We start from the raw sequence: 17,693 nt of genomic DNA, 5'->3' as shown, positions 1-17,693 counted from the left end.
AGGGTCTTTCTCCATCCTGGTATTCTAAGAGCTGGGGGAAGACCCATGTCACATCTGTGCCCTTGTGTCCTGGCTAAGAGAAGACTCTGATCACCCAACTCCAGCTCTCAATTCCCCATTATGGTAAGGTCAGGGCCATGCCAGGCGCTTTCAGTGGAGCTCTGGGTATTGGCAGAGGCCTCCTTCCCCAGGCCCCACCCTCTGGACTTCCTCCTCAACCTGGCCCTTCCTGTTTTCTCCTCCTTGGCCTCTGGAGTCCATTTCCTCTGCAGGGTCAGTGTGGGTGGGGTGTTGCTTTCTCTCTCAGAACATTCTGGATTCAGGAACTTCACAAATCCCAGAAATGAGTCTTTGCAATCTCTAGAACATAGCTCCACTCACCAGCCACTCCCTAGAGGCTTATTGGGGCGGGGGTGGGGGTGGGGGTCTGCTGAGGGTGTGTCCAGTGTGTGTGTGTGTGTGTGTGTGTGTGTAAGTGTATAAGAGGTCTGATCTTGCCCTCTGCCTGGCTCATAGCAGACCACAGACCACAGGAAGAGCTGGCAGCTGTGGAAGGGGGAGGCCCCGGCCTTTCAGAGCCACCTGCCATGCACAGCTGGAACCCCAGCTCCCAGGACATCACTCTCCAACCCCTTACAACCTAGAGGTGGCAATAAAGACTCCCTCCTGGGGCGCTGCGTAGAGTGAGGGCTAATGGGCCTGAATGGGCACCTTAGGCTGTTATGTTGAGCCGCAATGTTCCTGCCCTTTTCCATATGCCTGGTGGAGAGGGCTGGGTCAGGAGCTGCTAAGTGCTGGGAGTGGGGGTGAAGGCTGGGATGTGGACAGGGCAAAGCAGGTCTCACCTCTTAAATGAAGCAGCCAGCATTTACCAGAAACTTCATGCGTCTCAGGGCCTGGTGGGAAGCTGGCACCGGCTCTCATACCTGGTTGCTGTGATGGCTCATGTATTCTGCAGCTGAACAGAGCTCAAGACTCCAGGAACCCTATCTCATCCCCACCTTTGTAGCCAGTCCTGTCCCCTTTGGTCCTCCCTTTGGGAATCCCAGAGGGACAGAGCTATGGCATCCGGTCCTGGAGTCATCTACAAGCTGGCAGGAGCTGGAGCGGGGGTGGGGGTGGGGGGTACTTCAGTCACCCCATCCATAGTCATGCCCTGCTTGTACCATGAGGAAGAGCCAACAGAAAGGGTTTGAGACTTGTCTCAGGATACACAGCCTTTCTTTCTTGGAAAAGCTGCTGAATCCTTTCCCCAGCAGCCAGATTCCCGCTTTCTTCCCACTTTCCTTCAGGGGATTATGGGGTGTAACCAGTTACTGCTTTCTATCTCGTCTAATGATGCCAAGCAAGAGGTAGCAGAGTACTCAGCGACAATAATAGTTCCCTTTATGTAACTTGAGGGTAGGGATGAGGTGGGGGGATAGAAATAGGGGAGACGGAAGGGGTGACATTGACCAAGAAGCATTGTACTCATTACCTGACTTAGAGAGTTTTAACTCCATTGTTACAACTACTTGATAATAGCAATATAATGACAACTAATAATAGTTCTCTTTTATTGAAGAGCTACCACATATCAGGCAGCGTATCCAGTACAGGTGATGGAGACGAGATGTCCCCACAGGGATCACATTATTACATTAAATCCCATCACCCCCTGTGTGGTTGGTGTTGCTAGACCCAGTTTACAGATGGAGAAACTGAGGTTTGGAGAATGTACCTAACTCAGGAGCCCATGAGTTGTCAGAGCAGGGATTTGAACTCAGGGAGTCAGACTCCATCCGTAGCCAGCCTTCTGAGCCCCCTGAAGCACGCTAGCTTCCCCCAGGCTTCCAGACATCAGTTGTCTCAGATCCCAAATCTGTATGCGCTCTGGAAGGCTCCTTTCAGCAGTTATGGAATGTCAAAAGTCCTGGCCATCTGGCTCCCTGAAAGATGCAGTCCAGAATCCTTTCCTCCTTGTCACAGCATGGAAGGGAGTGGGGAGGGGCAGGAACCCAGCCTTTTCAGTGTAGGGGAGGTTTGGACTTCCCTGTGGCTTATACCACAGTCTTTCCAGTGACCCTGCTTTCCATTCTCTCCACTGGCCTCAGCCTTGAAGATCCAAGTTCTAGGCTCTAACCCTTCTCAACTGGCTATGTGACTGGCAGGGGAGGGGGGAGCCATGCCCTCTGATATTGCATTTATAGGATGCTTGAGGCTCCCTTGTTCTTTGTCTCCAATTGTGTATGCCTCTGGAGGGCTTCATGGGGCCTGGCATTGGCTGAGGACTGAGTCAGGCCAACAGGATCTGCCTGTTGGTCTTGAATTCTACTCCATCTGTACCTCTTTCCTGTGGGCTCTCCTTTGAGATTCCTAGGGGGCCTCTGAAGTCTTCAGCTCCTCCCCCTCTCCATCCCTGAGGGCAGCTTCCCTGCCACCTCCCCATTGGTCAGGGGTGGAACCTGGAGAAGATGGAGTGGGCAGATAGAGAATCACGACAGGTAGGGCTGGGAGGTGGCGAGGGCTTTGCAGAGACCACACTCAGTTGGAAAGGCATTTCTCCTCATGGGCTTGCCTGCCAGGTAGTGGGAGGCTCGTTTCTTTCTTTTGCTTTTTTTATCCCTAACTAACGTGGCTTGGAGGGAGGCCAGCCAGGGAGAGATGGAGGATGGAGGCAGAGGTCTGTGGCTGAGGCTTCAGATGCTGAACTCTGGTGCTCAGGGGCTTCTCCATCCATGACAGGCTTGCATCCCATTATAAACCTAGGCTCAACCCAGGCTGCCTCTCACCCTGGCCCAGCAGGAGAGAGGGTAGCCCTGCTCTCTATGCCTTCTGAGACTGTCATAGTATTAAAATGTGGGTACCTGTGTTTCATCCCATTTTACAGATGAGGCCACTGAGGCTCAGAGGAGTGAGAGGGGCGATTAGCCTGCTAGGAATTCTCCAGCCTCTGACGGTAGGAATGGAGTTTGGGGGAGTTATCTAGTGAAATGAATTCCCCCCCTCTCGTATTGGGGCTCAAACTTAAGGCCTCCCACTCTCTCTCGGCTTTTATGCTCAAGATTGGCACGCCACCACCTGACCCACACCTCCACTTTCAGTTTTTTGCTGCTCAGTTGGAGATAAGAGTTTCACAGACTTTCCTGCCCAGGCTGGCCTCAAACCGAGATCCTCAGATCTCAGCCTCTTGAGAAGCTAGGGTTACAGGTGTGAGCCACAGCTTTCTTCTGTTTTTCCCATGGCATGGGAACCTGGTATTGTTCACTGCAGGGTCCTCAGCCCTGGAGTTGTTCTTGTCACATAACTGGTGCCCGGGTAATATTAGAAGCTTTTACATTCCCAGTGCCCTCTCCCCATAGGCTTCTTCCCTTTGGAAGGCTTCTTTAGGAGTCTCCCCCACCACCTCCATACCCTAGGCCCCCCCAGGATCAGATGGTCTGCATCACAGCCTCGTGTGCACGTGCTGGTGTGCATATCTGGAAGCCTCCTCCTCTTTCTATTCCACCCTCTCCTTTCTATCGCTGGTGCGTGGGTTTCATGTCTGCTTTTAGATCCCCCCAGCACAGCTAGGATGAGTGCCAGGGCCTTGGTGGTACAGCCGGTGCTCCATAGAGTTGTTTACAAGCTGGCATGACTCACCCCCCCCTCCATCAACAGCCTAGGCTGTGCCCAGTCTGGGGCCCCGGGAACGGCAGGAGACCACATCTTAAAAGCTCCCTTGGATCCTAGAAGGGGAACTAGAAAATCTCCCTCTCAGCCTTGCCTTAGTCCAGGGGGTACCAGGATGGAGATTTTAGCTGGACCACGGATAAGAGGATGGATTTGTTCTGTGCTCATGGATTTGTTCATGTCTCCTGAGTAGGGAGCCAAAAAGGTCCAGATCTTGGCCTCTAAGGAGCTGGGGAATTGGAAGTCATTGTAGGTGGCCATGGGGGATACAGGGGTGCCATTGAATTCAGTGAGCTCAGGCTTCATTGAGGAGGAGAGCCAGTTGCAAACCAAGTGTCTGGCGCTGCCCTGCTGTTCCCTGCAGTCTTGGCCAACCCTACCCCTGGGTCTATAAGCACAAGAAGGTGCAGGATAGGATTAGGGATCAAACTAAAAGTTCCAGAAGAAGCACCATGAGTTTTGTATGGGATTAAGAGCAGTGAGTTAGCCACCGGGCAGGAATCTGAGCAGCAGGGTGGATATACAGGGCTGAATGAAGCCCAGTGCTAATGGCTCACGCCTGTCCTCTTAGCTCCTCGGGAGACTGAGATCTTTAGATTGACGTCCAAAACCAGCTGGGCTGGAAAGATCATGAGACTCATCTCCAATTAACCACCAAAATACTGCAAGTGGTAGAGTGCTAGCTTAAAAAAAAATTAAAAAGCTAAGGGACAATCAGGCCTTGAATTCAAATGCCACTACCAGCACAAAACAAAACAAACCAAGAACAACAAAATCCAACCAAACAACAAATTCCAGGTTGTCTGTTCAGGCAAGGAGGCGCCTTGGAATAGAACAACTGTCTGTGGATGGAGTAAAAAAACTGAGTGTGTCACCAGTGGGAATGAGGTGGCTCTGGGCACACAGGGCCTCTCCCCCAAACCAGCCATGGCATGCGCCAGCTGGCGGGAGACCTGGAAGCCCAATGTCCCCCTTAAGCATGGGGTACCCCGAGAGTCTCAGAGGTGGCTGTTCCCTTCCCTCAGATACCCCCTTAGCACCTGGTTCAGAGGGCTGCAGCTCCAGCCCCTTGAGGATGTTTTGTGAGAATGGCTCAGTCTTGGCGGCCACCAGCCTGCTGGTGACTCTGTGCCAACCCCTTCCAGTCCCTCTCTCAAGCAGAGTCTCCCTTGAAATGACAGGCCAGTGGCAACATGTCCCCCTCTTTGCTTTGGCACCCCAACTCTCTACCAGAACAGTTCTTTCCAAAGCAGCTGGTTTATGGACTTCTCTGCACCCCAACAATGGGCAGGAGACGGGCTCCCTGCTCTTGGGGATGACCGGAAGTGCAGCTTCAGCAAGCTCCACCCATGATGACCCTACCGGTTCACAGGCGGCTGGATGGCTCTGGGAAGGGCCCAGAGTCTCACACCTCACTGCCACCATCTCCCCGTGACACCAAACTGCACAAGGTATTCCCAAAGATAGGGGTTCTGAACGCCTCAGTTGCTGGTACTATATGAAGGCTCTCCAGAGCTCCACCCAGTTCTAGAAAGGGGAGGGGGGCAAAGAAAGCCTGGAGCTAGGTGAAAGCCCAAGATATTGGAAGGCAAAGCTTATGCCCTCCATACCCCATGTAGTCAGCCATTCAAGGATCCTTTCGTGAACCCTCAACCCAATATATATGTGCATGCAAGAAGCCCCGGGGGTGGCCCACCAGTCCCCCTTGCAGGGAGCAAGGAGAGGCCGGATGTGCTCAGCTTTCCCCTGCCCTGAGGGGTTCAGCAGCCACAGCACAGAGCCAGCCTGGGTGGGGGGGCCCCACACCCTCGCCCAGGGCAAGCAGATGGTGCAGGCGTCTGCAGGGGAGAGGCTGGCCCTGGAGCCCAGTGGCTGCACACGTGGAGAGGGGGAGGGGCCCCCAAGGCGGGGACCCTAAGCAGCTCCGGCCTGAGTCACCGGCACGCTGGAACTGTAATGAGGGGATTAGAACTATTATTGTTGGATGACTTAGAGCGCCCTGGCTCACCCGAGCAACCACCAGGGGAGGGCTAGCCACACACAGCTGCCAATGCCAGGGACACCTCACCCAACCCTGCGTCCATTGTGGCAGCCGCCGTGGTCTTCATTCCGCTCATTAGAACCTCCTGGCTATGCCCATCACCCACCCCCAGCGGTCTCCCCCTCCTGCTCCTCTTCCTGGGTCTGGCAGCTGACAAAGCCTGGCTCAGGCTCTTTATGAGTGGGCAGTGGCCTCTTGGTGGGGCAGAAAGCCCCTCTGCCCATTTGGAACTAGGGCCAGAGCAGGGGGAAGGAAGGGCCCATCCATAGGACAGTCTTTATCTTGTCTTTGTATCTCCAAGGGTCTGAAACCCAGAGGGGTGCTCTTAGATGGTGGCCCGGGAAACCTTAGTTCCCCCCCCAACTGGGACTCAGAACAAGAATAGACACTGTATGCCCTGTGCTGGTGGTTCATACCTATAATCCTAACTACTCTGAGGATCTGAGGATCATGGTTCAGAGCCAGCCTAGGCAGGGAAGTCCATGAGACTTTAATTGCCAAGGAACCAGAAAAACAAAACAAACAGAAAAAAAAATCCAAACAAACAAAACAAAAGGAGATGTGGCTCAAGTGGTAGAGCACCAACCCTGCAGAGAAAAAAACAAAACAATCGGGTTTGCGAGGTCCTGAGTTCAAGTCCTAGGACTGGTACATACACAATAGGATGTTGTGTTCAAGTAGCCACTGATGAAGTCATGAGGGCTAAAAGTAGAGCAGCCGGGGGGTGGGGGGACAGAAATAATATCTCATTGTGGAGCCTGACAGGGCATTATGTCCCAACAGGCTCTGATCAAGGTTCCGGGCACATCTTAGTTTACATTGTCCCCATAATAGGTTTCTACATGGTGTCTTCACTCCCCTTCTCCAGACAATAGGCCCAGAGGAGTTGGCTCATGGGCCTCAGGTTACACAGCAGTGAACAGTACAGCTGGACTTCCATCCAAGAATCCTTATCCCGGAAGCTTCTCTTTCAACATCTACTCTGTGTGGCCCCATCATTGAGCTTGCCTCAGGGCCTCTGCTGCCATCTTCCCAAAAGCCATCCTCCCATCCTGTCCAATCTCCACTCAGAAAACTCTCGCCATGCCTCCTCTCCCACTGAGCCTATGGTGACTTCCTGAAGAACCCCTGTTGTGCTTGGTCTGTGCCCTCGGCTTGGGGCACCCTTTCCCCACCTACACAGAGAGACAGAGGGCTTCTTTCTTTCTTTCTTTCTTTCTTTCTTTCTTTCTTTCATTCTTTCTTTCTTATTTTGTCTGAGACTGAGACTCAAACTCTGGATCTGAGTTTTGCTTCCCTTCATTGGCTGGCACTCTACCACCTGAGCCATGCCTCCAACCCAAGTTCCTTTGAGTCAAACAGACTTGAGCCCAGTATATACACATATGCATTGACACTTGTGTTAGGCCTGCTCTGCTTGTCAAGTCAAGATCCATTAGCTTGGGTTCCCTATCTGGGCCCATCAACCAGGGCAGGGCTGGGACACCAGGCAGCCCCTAGTGCCCAGCTCTGGGGGGCCAGCCCTCACCCATCTCCTGGAGCCTGGTACTCACGGCCCTGTGCTGTGAGGGGGTGCCGCCCCCACCATGTTGCTGCCTCAGAGGCAGAATCCAGGGAGGCAGAATCCAGGGAGACCGTCTCCTGGCAGCCAAGCTCCTGCCACCCCACATGGATGTCTGTGACGCCACCACGCCCGCCCAGGGCTGCAGGCAGTTGGCATCAGAGCTGATTAGACACCCTGAGAGAGTAGGATGAGCAAGCAGCCCAAAAGGTGGGCACTCAAGGTGCCCCCACTTGCCGGGGGTCAGGTGTCACCACTGCACACCCCTCTGGAGAGTGTGGGCAGGCGCATTGTGGTTCTGGCTGTCCTGGGCATCTGTCTCTTGGTGTGGGAGGACATAGGGGCATGGCAGTGTTCATTGATTAGGACAAGAGATCAGAGGATTATAGGTCAGAGCCAGCTGGGGCCCGGAAAGTTTAAGAGACTCTGATCTCCAATTTAATAGCGAAAAGCTGGACGGGGAGGTGTGGCTCCAATGGTAAAGCACTAACTAGCCTTGAGTGAAAAAAAAGCTAAAGGAGAGTGCCCAGGTTCTGAGTTCAAGCCCCAGTACAGGGAGGAGGGAAGAAGGGTGTGTTTGGCATTGTTTCTGGAAGGATGTAGAAAGTTCAGGCCTTTTCCTCATGAGAGGCGTTGGGAAGTCGGCAGGACACATAATGAGGACATAATGAGGATGGCTCTGTCCACATCAGAGGCCCTGAGCAAGCGGTGCTAACCCAGCCCCCACCCTGCCTCTCCTGTACAGAGTCTCTTCTCATTGCCTGGATCCCTGGACCCCGCTTCTGAGGTTCCCCAGATGCCGCTTTTCTTGGAAACTTTCATGGAGCCCAAAGCACATTTGAACTTTTGTGTCAGCCAGGAGAGCCTCTAATCATGAAATAAACTACAAGTAAATAATTCATGTATATACTTGGACCGAGCAGCTTGAACACAAATTGAAGTGGAATTTGAAAATGAGGAGTCTGGTAAGGCAAGTCATGCTTGTAAGTGGAGCTACTCAGAGGAGGAGAGAGGATGATCACTGACTCAGGCTAGACTGGACAAAAACATGGCATCGTATCTGAACGAAAAGCAAAACAAAACGAAAACGAAAACCAGAAGATCCTGGACATGGCTCAAGTGGAAGATTGCTTGTCTAGCAAGCAGGAGACCTGGAGTCCATACTCTCAGGCAATCCGTCCATCAAACAGTGGCAGAGCAAAAAGGCTCTTGCGCTCTCTTCTGGGCCACCCAACCTTTCATTTCATTTAGTATTCTGACACTGAAGCCCTCTTGCTCTCACTTGGCTTTTTGTGGTCAAGGCTGGTACTCTACCACTTGACCCACTGCTCCACTTCTGACTTTTTGTCAGTTACTTGGAGGTGGGAGTCCCTCGAATTTTTCTGCCCCGGGGCCTAGCTTCCAACCGAGTCTCAGATCTCAGCCTGCTGAGTAGCTAAGATGACAGACTTGAGAGACGAGGGTCCTGCCGTCTTTCCATTTTGTTGTTAGTTCTGAGTATTTTGCTGTTGTTGTTCTTTTCCCCAGAGATATACCATGTTTCAACCACCCCTTCCATACCTGTTGGCATTTGTTAAACTTTTAAAATGTGTAGGCACTGCTCTGTCTATCTAGCTTTCTTCCCTTGACAATATGTCTTCGTTACTATTCTGTGGCACTGCAAAAGGCCTCCTGGTCCTGCTTTTGTGGCTGCATGTGGCTTCCGGTTAGGAGAGACCATGGCTTATTTAACTGGTCCTTTATGTGTGTACATTAAGTTTGTGTCCACTCATGGGCAATGACATTAAATATTGTCAGTTCACACACAGATGGAGAATTCCCTGCTCCATGGGCGGAGCCGCTGCTACTTAAGGCCTGGTTGGCCCTGCAAGGTCCTGGGGGTGCCTTGTGGCAGACTTCCCACCCTCCCCTCTCCCAAGGGTTGTCCTGGCTACTAGTTCCTCCCAGCTTTTCCAGTCCTGTGTGGTAGCAAACTCTGCCATTTCTTTCAGTCTGTACACCATACAAGTGATCTGATGTTTGTTTCTCCCAAATAAAGAAGTTAGCTCTGTGTGTGTGTGTGTGTGTGTGTGCATGCGCACAGTCTTGGGGCTTGAACTCAGGGCCTGGGTGCTGTGCTTGAGCTTTTTTGCTCAAGGCCAACTAGAGCTCTACCACTTGAGCCACAGCTCCACTTCTGGTTTATTGGTGATTACTTGGAGATAAGAAGTCTCGGCCGGGAATTTGGCCTAGTGGTAGAGTGCTTGCCTAGCATGCACGAAAGCCCAGGTTCGATTCCTTGGTACCACATACATAGAAAAAGCTAGAACTGGTGCTGAGGTTCAAGTGGTAGAGCTCTAGCCTTGAGAAAGTCCAAGGACAGTGCTCAGGCCCTGAGTTCAAGCCCGGGACTGGCAAAAAAAAAAAATGGGGCCGGGAGTTTGGCTTAGTGGTTAAAGTGCTTGCCTAGCATGCATGAAGACCCGGGTTCGATTCCTCGGTACCACATACATAGAAAAAAGTTGGAAGTGGTGCTGAGGCTCAAGTGGTAGAGCTCTAGCCTTGAGAAAGTCCAAGGACAGTGCTCAGGCCCTGAGCTCAAGCCCAGGACTGGCAAAAAAAAAAAAAAAAAAAAAAGAAGTCTCATGGATTTTCCTATCTCACTGCAATCCTCATATTTCAGCTAGCTAGGATGACAGGTATGAGCCACTAATTAGCTCCACTAATCATATAAGAAGAAACTGAGGCTCAGAGAGATCAGGCACATTCCTACATTCTCATAGACTTGAAGAACAGACTGAGATCTTGAGCCCAGAACATCTGACTTAAGCCCACGCTCCTTCCCCATTGCAGAATCCCTTCCCAAACTCACTCACTGTAGCCCAGGCTAGAGGACACACTGCCTTCCGCAAGGCTCCAGCCCTGGGTGAGGGAGGGCTCTAGGCACCCCCAGTGCTACTTGTGCTCAGGGGTGTGGCAATGACAGAGCCCTGCCAGATCTAGACCTTTCCCTGAGATGGACCACGTCACTGGCCTTCCAGGAGCAGGCCCAGTGGGAGGTGAGCAGGGCAGCCCGCTTAGACTGTGTCATAAGGACTCGGACAAAATCAGTACTCAGCTGGGGCTGCTTTCAGGGTGTCCCCGTGATCCCTGAGCTGGACTAAACAGCTTCCTTTGCTTGCCTCCCGGCCTGCCCAGAGGTTTCTAGTGCTAGGCTCTGTCCATCAGAAGACTGAGGGACTCGAGCCATCCAGAGGGGCTGATCCCCTTTGGAACACTGTCGAGGGTAGGCCCTGTTGAGACTGCTAGACCCTCACCCCACCTCCCTGCTTCTTCTCTGCCAGGCCTCTAGTGGTCCCTAAACAACTCTGAACTCTGAGCCCCATCCATTCAGTGTGGGTGGAGCGGGAGGTTCTGTCAACAGAGAGAAACTCGTTAACTGAAGGTCAATAGGATTACAGGCCCTGACTGTCCAGGAGGCAGGGGTGACGTCACCTGGCAGGATGGACGGTGGGAGGGTGCCCTGGACTCCTATGTGTGTGGGGGAAAGGAAGAAAAGCCACAAAGACAGATGTTCAAAGAAAGAGTGAAAGAAAGACATGACGGATCAAGTAAACAAGAAGGAATATTTCAGGAGAAACAAAGAGAGTGAGTGAGAGAGAGAGAGAGAGAGGGAGGGAGAGAGAGAGAGAGAGGATAATGAGGATTGAGCAGTGGCAACCTTCTGTGTCAGTCGTGGTCAGCATCTCTCGGGACTTGCAATGGCAGGTTTGTCACTCCAGAAAGTGACAAACATAAGATGTATGGAGCGCCCCTGGGATGTCCAACTCTGACGTGCTGCAGGGGCAGGAGGTGGCTTCTGCCCTGGTGCTTGCAAGCATGCTGAGTACTGACATGGGCCATCCCACCCCACCCCCTTGGGGGCCCATGATGGCCGGATGCTCAGCCAATCAGGCAAGTGTGGGACACCTCCCCCAGTGCTCAATGCACTGTGCCATGAAACTCCTGCCTGGCTGGGTGCAATGCGCCTGTGCAGGCAGGAGACGTGTTTCGCACTCGGTGCCTGGTGTGGGCTGCAGAGGACATGCATTTAAATCTTCCAACTAAACAGAAAGGGGACCAGGAAAGGGCAGATGCTGTGCCAATGTGGAGTTCTGCCAAGTGTGGTAGTGCGTGCCTGTGATCTCAGCCGAGGTCTTCCCATGTCTGTCTCTGGGGTCCTTCAGCCACGAGGTGGGAAGCCTGACAGAAAGCCTGGGTCCTGCAGGACCAGCCTCACGGAGCCCTCCCAGTGCCCACCTCCTCAGGGGGGACCCCAAAGCACACAGGTGCTCCCCTGTTCTTGGCCCAGCACTGACTGGCAGGCAGGCAGGCAGGGCAGCAGGCACCCCAGAAGTGTAAATTCCGCCTTCCCATTGTGGCCGCTCCCGCAGGCCTCTGACCTTTACAGCAGCTGTCCCCGCCCTTCTTCTCTTTGCAGGCTTTTGGGCTCAGCCTGGCTGCTCCCTGGATGCTGGAGCCTAGTAAACAGGGGTCCAGGGTCTGAGGCAGGGGGGGTCCTGTGGCTGGCAGCTTGCCTTTCCTCCCTCCTCAGCCCCACCAGCCCCTGACTCAGCATCAGCACCCACGGCACCCCACCCCCCTTCCCCTCCCCCCGCAACCCATCCACTGAGCATCACTGCAGGTCTCACAGCTGCCTCTGTCCCCAGTCAGCAGTGGCACAAAGGGCCAGCAGTGTGTAGTCTTTGGTTACAGTGGCCCTCGGACATTAACACAGCAGGTGACGTCGTAGGGCTTGAACTCCTGGCCTGGCCACTGTCCCTGAGCATTTGTGCTCCAGGGTAGCACTCTACCACTTGAACCACAGCTCCACTTCGGGCTTTTTTGATAGTTAACTGAAGATAAGAGTCTCTCAGATTTTCCTGCCCAGGCTGGCTTTGAACCCTGATCCTCAGATCTCAGCCTCTTGAGTCACTAGGATAACAGACGTGAGTCAGTGGGACCTGGCTTGCCCTTCCCGCCCTCCCTGGCTTCCCAAACCCTCCAGGATCCCCCTTGAAGCTCACCTGCTTTCAAACCTGGGACCAGGCATTTCCTCTGCACACCCCTTGGGTCCTCTCCCTCTGCAGCAGTGATGGGGGTTGTTTATGGATCTTGCCTCAGTTTATCCATCTTGACAGCATTGTGGTGCCCCACCCTGGTCTTACTTCCTTCTCTTGCTTGTCCATCTGCCCACCAGTTGGCCTCCCATCCCCTCCCACCCAGCTGCCATGATGCCCCCTGTCAGTGGGGGTGGGGGGTGGAGGAGAGGGGGCAGCCCCTCGCTCCAGCTGAAGGGCAGATTACATAGCTGTCTCTTCCAGAAGGGAGTGGGTGACATGGGTAATTAGTCGCCTGTCACCCCAAGGAGCAGGCTGTACCCTGGAGGTTGGTGACAGTGGGAAGGCTTCCTTTACCCACAATGGTCAATCAACCTCTCTCTCTCTCCCTCCCTGGGCAGGGACCCTGAGGACACACTCAGCGGCCTGGCACTGTGACAGGCACTCATCAACTACAAAGCCATGTCGTGTTGGGACTCATGAGAAGGACGCTGCCCAGGTTCCAGTTCCACCCGTGTGCTTTGCTGTGTGACCTTGAGTGAGTTACTTTCCCTCTCTGGACCCTAGTGCCACAGGAGACAGACGGGCACTGGTGGGAGGCAACGTGCTCCAAGCCCCCTCCTTTATGGGGCAGTCTCAAGGGAGGGCGCCCCCTGTCTTCTTGGCTCAGTCCTGGGTCCCCATGGCCACCAAATAGGAGTGTTGTGAAGTAGGTTTGTTTGGTTTTCTGTTGGCTGTGGGGCTTGAACTCAGGGCCTGGGTGCTGCTCCTGAGCTCTTTCCCTCAAGGCTAGTGCTCTACCACTTTGAGCCACAGCGCCACATCTGTGGACGGAGGACTCAACAGCACATGTGCCGTGTGCGTGCTTCAGCCTGGGTCTGGAATGCTTCCTCTCACTCCGCACCCATGGGTCAAAGGCACGGATCCCCAGCCTGGCACCACCAGAAAAGGGTGGGAATGATGTCAGGAAAGGCCTAGTTAGAAGTTTTGGGGGGGCTGTGCTCCTGACAGGGGCCTTTTCCTATCTTGCTTTTCCTCTACTCTGTGCCCCGATCACACCCATCGGCTGGGCAAACGCAACAGGCTCACACACCACAGGCTTTGGGAGGAACGAAACCTTTTGTCTTTTTGAGTCCATGATCTCAGGGATTTTATGACAGTAACAGAAAGCTGACTGATACATGGAGGGAAAAATACAAATTAATAAACTTGCCTAATTTGACCCAAAGAGAACAAGAAAGCAATAGAGTTCTTGCAAACCAAACCTGTTCTATCAAAAGGGTTAGAGGGGCTAGGAACGTGGCCTAGTAGTAGAGTGCTTGCCTAGCATACAGGAAGCCCTGGGTTTGATTCCTTGGTACCACATACACAGAAAAAGCCAGAAGTGATGCTGTGGCTCAAGTGTAAAGCACTAACCTTGAGAAGATCCAAAGACAGTGCTCAGGCCCTGAGTTCAAGGCCCAGGACTGGCAAAAAAAAAAAAAAAAGGTTAGAGTTCATTTTCTTGCTCTTTTTCCCCCTGGGTAACAAGTCTCCATCTCAGACAGCCCTTTGGATTAATGTACTGTTTAAGCAATTTGTATTTCCATTATATCTGTATATATAAATTTGAATATAAACATGGCGCTGTTTCTTTATGTTATCAGCTTCAAAGGTATCTTCAAATTCTGGAATGAGAGCTCATAGTTTTTCAAAACCATTTCATTAAAAATTCAAAAAAAAAACCTACAGAAATAAATCACCAGATAGCAAAACTTCAGATTGGTTTTTGAACAAGTAACTTCAACTGCTATATTCCTTATGAACTCTCTTTTGTCTTTACAACGTGAAATTAGGGATACTAAATTAGGAAAGTGCCTTTTTGAAGAAATCTTTTTAAATGTTGACTTTTCTGAGGAAAGCTATATATTTTTTTTTATCTTTTTTAGGTAGCTTCTGTCATTGGAACCCCACTTAGTAATTGGAAGCATGAAGACATTGGATCTGTTGGAATACTAAAAGGGTAATAATTTGTGAATTGTATATGTCTTTATCGCTGATCTAAACACAGCCAGCCTTTCAGGAGAATGCCCAAACATGACAATTCTGTAGCTGTCCAGAACGAAAGGGCAATGCTCTTTATTCTTTCCAATTTTGTCACTAGGAAGACATATTTGTCAAAGTAAAATAGAGACAGAGAGAGAGAACATACTTTACTTGAGAAGTACTTGCTTGATTTCTCAATATTTAGGCCTATTGTATGCAAATCTCCATTGTGTTTCTGCAGATCTCAGAGGCTGCTGTGGCTTGTTTTTTAAATGATAGCTTTATTGGTGTGTGATGCCATGTCATGAAGGTTCACTCTTCTGAACTGTGGTTCTGATTAGATTCACAGTCTTCCATTGATCATCGTGTGTGTATGTGTGTGTGTGTGTGTGTGTGTGTGTGTGTGTGTGTCTGGTCGTGGGGCTTGAACTCAGGGCCTAGGTGTTGGAAGCTTAAAGTCAACACACTACTACTTGAGCCAGACCTCCACTTTTGGGTTTTTAAAGTAGTTTACAGGAGATAAGAGTCTTACAGACTTCCCTGCCCATCTGGGTTTGAATCCCAATCCTCAGATCTCAACCTCCCTAATCACTAGGATAACAGCTATGGGCCACCCACTGTGTGATTCCATCACTCTCAGAGGGCAGCGCCCCCTGAACGATCCCTCCCCTTCCTGCCCAGAATGTAGAAACCATTACTTTCTCTACACATCTCAGCCAGATTTAGACATTTCCTGTAAGTGGAATCTCATAGTGTATTCTCAGTTCCTCCCCAGTAAAGTATGTATTAGTGCTTCATTCATTTTTTATTGCCCCAAAATACTCCATTGTGTGGATATTTCCATTTTTCAGTTAATTGACATTTAAATTGGTGTGTGTGTGCATGTGCGTGTGTGTGCGTGCGTGTGTGTGTGTGTGTGTGTGTGTGTGTGTGTGTGTATGACGATATGGGGCTTGAACCCAGAACCTGGGTTCTGTCCCTGGGTTAGTGGGTGTTCTACCACCTGCACCACAGTTCTACTTCTGGCTGTTTGCTGGTTGATTGGTGCTAAGAATTTCTCAGATTTGTCTGGCTGGGCTGGCTTTGAACCTCCAGCCTCAGATCTCAGCCTCCTGATTGGCTACAGTTATCGCTCTGAAGCCTCAGGGCTTGGTGTGCAGGTTTATCTTTCTGAAGAACTGCTGAGAGTTTTCCAAAGCCAGGGCCGCACTTTGTATCCCCACCAATGCACAAGGTTCCAGTGTCTCCTAGGTGCCCAGCCATTGTCTGAACTCAGAGTTCTGAGTGTCTTGCTGTGGTTTGCTTTGCACTCCTCGGTGTGCGTGTTTCATGGGCTCATGGCCCCTTCAGAAATCTCCTTTGGAGAAATGCTTATCCTAATCCTCTGCCCAGTTTTGAATTGGTGATTCAGATCCTTGCAGGCTGGAAGGAAGTCCTGTTTGTTTGCCTATGTGCTCTGGTACCTTCTCACCAGAGGCCCCCTCCCCCAATGCCTTCCTCAAGCCCCTCTGATCTTAAAGCAACCCCAAGCCCTGGCCCAATCTGCCTGATCTGCACCCCAACTGCTGCAGGCCTTCCCTGGACCCCAGGAACCAAGCCCTGGGGTTATACGTGGAGGCCTCTCGGTCCACCTCCATCTTCCCCCATTGCCCAAGTGGCTTGCCATTGCTCAGGGGACATGAGAGGCAGCTGACACCACACCCTTTAATTACCCTTGCTGCTTCTAGCCCAGCTCCTAAATTTAGCCAGTAGAGCTGGGCGCTGAGGCCAGCCCCTCCCTTTCCAGAGCCCCCTACCCAGAGGCAGGGTGTCTCACCATCCTGGGGGTGTCAACAACATAGCTGAGAACAGATGGGGGTGCTAGGCTCCAGGGAGCAGCTAGCAGTGTGGCACATGGGTCACAAGGCCTGCCCGCTGCCTGCCTTTCTGAACACCCTGGCGGGGGTTGGGGTAGGGGGAGGGTGTCTACTGAACAGGTAGGGGAGGGGTCCATCTCTGGAGTTGGGCAGCAGATGGAAAATGTACTGTTCTGTGATATTGAACAAGTCATCAAACCTCTCTGGGCATGCTTCTGCATCTGGAAAATATGGGTCTAGGAAGTCAAGTGGCTGTGAGGTTTAAGTGAGATACTAGCATAAAGTATGCCATGTCAAAGCAGATGCCACAGACTTGGCCACGATTGCCATCCACCTTGCGTGGCATGCCAGATGTGTGATGCCAGAGGGGCTGGTTGATGTTTGTCTTGACTATTTGTCCTTCTCAGGTACAGAAGAACCAGTGGCTGGGATGGAAGCCTGGCCTGGGGACCAAATTCTCGAGATGCCCCAGATCCACTGCATCAAAGGCCACACATTTCCCAGTGTCCTGGGAGGCCTCCCTGAGGAGAAGGCTCTGGAGAGTGTCCAGGCCTCGGGGAGGATTCTGGACTGGAATGACAGCATGCTTGTGACTCCTGACACTGTAGTAAATGCCCCAAGGCTCTCTCTCCTCTTCTGCTTTGTGAATTTATTTCAGTGACAGAGCAGTGGTGTAGAAGAGCTCTTGAGAGGTTCATTCCTGACCTGTGTGTGTTTAGGATGCATTTACCTCAACGAGACTGAAGAGGAAGGAGGAAAAATAAAATTAAAAAAAAAAACCCTGAAGAAATACAACAAAAGAGTATAGAAGTTGACTTTTCTTCTGAGTAAACAGCATTTAAAGTGGCAGCTTCCCAAACAGGAATCCAGGTCACTTCTTTCTTATTATTTGGTCATCTTAACCTGAAGGTTTCTATCTCATGATCCAAAATGGCTGCTCCAGCTCTAGCAATCACATGTGTATATTTTATTCAGGAAAAAATAAAAAGAGACTAAAAGAGTACACACCATTGACTTTGAGTAGCATTTCTTCTTATACACTATGGGAGAACTTTTTTTTTGTTTTTCCACATGGCTGTGCATGGCTATGAAAAAAATCTGGGAAATATCAGCTTTATTTCAGGTGATTTTTTTTTTGTGCTCAGCTAAAAATCAGAAGATCTGTGACAAAGAAGATGGAAGAACAGCTGGTGGAGAAGATTTGGCAATCTCTGGCATATCATAATATCCCTCCATTCCATGGGGAAGGCTGGCTATGTACTTTCTTGGCACCATGCCCCAGGCAGCTTTGGATTGCCTGTTCTTTATTCTTATAGGTTTTCTTATTCTTGGCTGTTAGTTCTGATTCTCCAGCACAAAACCAGACTGCCTTAAGAGAAAGAATCAGATCTTCTCCCCCTCCCAGAGCAAAGCCTTCAACCTGTCTTCCTAATCCCTGCCACTGCCCCATACACTTCTGCCCAGGCTCCAAATCACCCACC

At 51.5% G+C, this 17,693-nt stretch overlaps 1 long non-coding RNA gene across 2 annotated transcripts in view; it reads left to right on the top strand.

The window, feature by feature from the left end:
• LOC150052488 (uncharacterized) overlaps window positions 1–17,473 on the top strand; it is a 29,034-nt gene extending 11,561 nt beyond the window's left edge. Inside the window, exons 3-5 of one of the 2 annotated variants that reach the window (XR_016538121.1) lie at window positions 12,733–12,869; window positions 14,260–14,333; window positions 16,620–17,473. This is a non-coding gene — a long non-coding RNA (uncharacterized LOC150052488). The remainder of the gene's footprint in view (window positions 1–12,732; window positions 12,870–14,259; window positions 14,334–16,619) is intronic. The other variant, XR_016538122.1, reaches the window with a different exon arrangement.
• The last annotated feature ends 220 nt before the right edge of the window (window positions 17,474–17,693 follow it).

The sequence above is a fragment of the Megascapheus bottae genome, chromosome 16, assembly GCF_031878675.1.
Source record: "Megascapheus bottae isolate mThoBot1 chromosome 16, mThoBot2.hap1, whole genome shotgun sequence".
Taxonomy (NCBI): domain Eukaryota; kingdom Metazoa; phylum Chordata; class Mammalia; order Rodentia; family Geomyidae; genus Megascapheus; species Megascapheus bottae.
The sequence above is the reverse complement of the archived record's forward strand: the minus strand, read 5'-3'. Positions and strand labels throughout refer to the sequence as shown.